Source organism: Mirounga angustirostris, unplaced genomic scaffold, assembly GCF_029215605.1.
Source record: "Mirounga angustirostris isolate CCGP_5_RB_7025 unplaced genomic scaffold, mMirAng1.0.hap1 SCAF_10, whole genome shotgun sequence".
In the NCBI taxonomy this organism is placed as follows: domain Eukaryota; kingdom Metazoa; phylum Chordata; class Mammalia; order Carnivora; family Phocidae; genus Mirounga; species Mirounga angustirostris.
The window spans coordinates 25,001,145-25,004,159 of record NW_026991718.1 but is presented as its reverse complement, the minus strand read 5'-3'; the positions used below and the strand labels follow the sequence as shown (position 1 = coordinate 25,004,159).

At 45.1% G+C, this 3,015-nt stretch overlaps 1 protein-coding gene across 1 annotated transcript in view; it reads left to right on the top strand.

Moving 5' to 3' along the window:
- Positions 1-3,015, top strand: part of CAPN14 (calpain 14) — a 58,262-nt gene that overhangs the window by 4,266 nt on the left and 50,981 nt on the right. The window lies entirely within an intron of this gene.

Sequence of the window (3,015 nt, the reverse complement as noted above, 5' to 3'; positions counted from 1 at the left end):
GCCGAGAAGCTGAGCAGGGCGCCGCCATGTGTGTGGGCAGGCGCTCCGCGCGGGGGACCGGCGACCGCAGCCTGGGGAGGGAGGGATGCTGAGTCCTGTGGGAACGCTCCGGTATTTCGGTCCGGGCCTCTGGAGGTTTGATTTGGGAACAGCGCCCTCTCAGGGACAGCTGTGAAGACAGAGCTGACCCGCTCCACCCTCTCCTTGCTTTTGAATAGCCTAGCCTTTCCTTTAGTTACCGAGGCCAATGCCTTAGGAAGACAGGTACTCTAGCACCTGGGAACATTTTCCTTGGGGCGTGGAAAGAAGAATCCGATATCAGGTTACACAAAATGACCACAACTGTCAATACCCCAACTTTTTGCTAGATCTAGGGTGAAGTCAAAACCATTCCCATTCATTCATTCATTCATTCATTTGTCCATTCCTTCCAGTAAAACAAAACCAAACAAGCAAAACTCCCACAGGTGGTGAGTGGGTCTTATGGGGCAGACACAATTATGGTGACTGTGGATACACAGTTAATCACAAAGATGAGCACACACAGACTCTCCCTCGCAGGAGCTCCTTTCGGGGTGAGCTGTAAGGAGGAGCCATGAGCAGAGGGCCATGGGTGCGCAGGGGGAGGAGGCATTCTTTTTGTCTGTGTGATCTGAGGAAGGCTTCCCAGAAAGCATGACCATGTCCTGGATCCTAAATGATGACTCCTCAGAGAAGCAGAGAAGACATCCCAGACCGTGTACAGGGCTTTGCAAAGGCTTGGGAAGATGGAAGAAGTCAGAGTAAACAGTTTCTATATCTAGAGCATAGGAGGGTGGAAGGGAGTGAGCGAGGCCAGTGCAAAAGGCTTTGCTTGCCAGAGCAGGAATCATATAGGAAATAGGGACCCAATAGTACTGCTTAACTGTTAACATTAACTAAGCGCTCAGAATGTGAAAGGGGCTGGGCTAAGCTCTCATCGAGCATGTTCCATTCACCCTTCACGGCAGCTCTGGGCAGAACATATTCTTTCCAGGGCTGCACCAAGGACAACAGGGTGGTACATGTTGGCCACGTTAGGCAAAAGGGGTGGCATTGTCTGTAGGGAATTTAAACACAATAAAACAACCAACTCAAAGTCAATCTGCTTTATATTAGCACCATTCTAAACCATGCCAGTGATAAACTCCTCCCCACCAAGGTGGATGGTGCCTTCCACAGATGAAGACACAGTATGCAAATGGTCCAGGCGGGACTGCTGATGCTGGGAGCAGTCAGGGAGGGGCTGGAGAGGCAAAAGAGCCTGGCGGCCAAAAGAGGCAATAGTTTCCGATGAGGAAACACTATTCAAAAATTTACAAGACAGTGGCAATTAGGATGGGGAAAAGGTGGTATTCAAGAGACTTTTTATGGCATAGAATTGACAGATCCTGGTAAGCAATAAAAAAGAAGAAATGAAGGTAAGGCAGAGTCTGGGATGATTCTGAATTTTCTACTGTAGGAGACAAGATGGTTGGAGACACTGGTCTACCAGTCAGAGGAGTCAGGAAGAGGGCAGATTTAGCATTTAAAGATGAGGTGTTCAGTTACTGGATCATAGGGTATTTCTATTTTTAATTTTTTGAGGACCCACCATACTGTTTTCCACAGTGGCTGCTCCAGTTTGCATTCCCACCGACGGTGCTCGAGGGTTCCCTTTTCTCCACATCCTCTCCAACACTTGTTATTTCTTGTCTTTTTGATTCTTGCCATTCTGACAGGTGTAAGGTGGTAGCTCATTGTGGTTTTGATTTGCATTTCTCCGTGACTAGTGATGTTGAGCATCTTTTCATGTGACTATACTTCTCATGGTGAGCACTGGGTAATCTGTAGAATTGTTGAATCATTATATTGTATACCTGAAACTACTATAACTCTGTATGTTAATTATACTTCCACAACAAAAGAATAACAATGAAAATAAATGTAGATGATGTGTTCAGTCTGAAACATGTGGTGGTGGAGAGAGGTGTGGGAGCTCCACGTGGAAGAGTATGGTGAAGCTGCAGGGATTTGGGTAGGGATTATCAGAGGTGGGTGCTGGCTAGAATCTCCTCACTTACAGCTCAAATCTCCTGATTCCCTCCTTGAACCCCAGAGCTGATTGCTTCTTTCTGAGCTCTTTGTACCCCTGTTGGAGTAACCACTTGGATTAATATTCACCCTTGGTATTGGGGCACCTGGGTGACTCATTTAAGTGCCCAACTCTTGGTTTCAGCTCAGGTCATGATCTCAGGGTCCTGAGATCGAGCCCCGTGTCGGGCTCTGCACTGGGCATGGAGCCTGCTTGAGATTCTCTCTCTCCCTCTCCCTCTGTCCCCCTCCCCCACCGTGCGGAAAAAAATATGTATATATATATATATATTTCACCCTTGGTGTTTATGTGCTGGGTGTAGAGATACAAAAGGGAGTGAAAAGATATTACAGTACATAAAACCAATAAAACAGCCTCCAAAATACATAATTAATGCCTGTACATCTATAAGAAAAAGGAAAACATTCCAATAGAAAAACCGATAGAAAAAAATGTCAGAAGACACAAAAATTCCTCTTACAAAAGTGTTGACATGAATGTCCTATAGACATAAGAAAAGATGTTAGACCTCAGTAGTAGTATCTGGAACTTGGGGAGGTCTGGGTCTGTCCAGGGGGAGAGGCCAGCAGCCAGAGTGTCAAGGAAGAAGTCAGGGGATTCCATTGTGGAAATATTTCAATATTTTAGTAACTAGTACAACCATGGTGTTATGTACCACTGAATGTCAGCCCTGAGTGTCTAATTTGTGGAGTACCTGTTGACACATCTAACTCTAGTTCTCAGTCCTGAAGAGTTCTTTGGAAAGGAACCGAATAATAGTTCAGCATTCCTACATACTAGCAATAGTTATAAAAAAGAATTTTTTTTAAAGATATGGTTTATGAAAAAAAAAAAAAAAAAAACCCTAGGGAGAAATCTAACAAAAGATGCTCAAGAAAATGATAAAACTTAATGGAAAGACA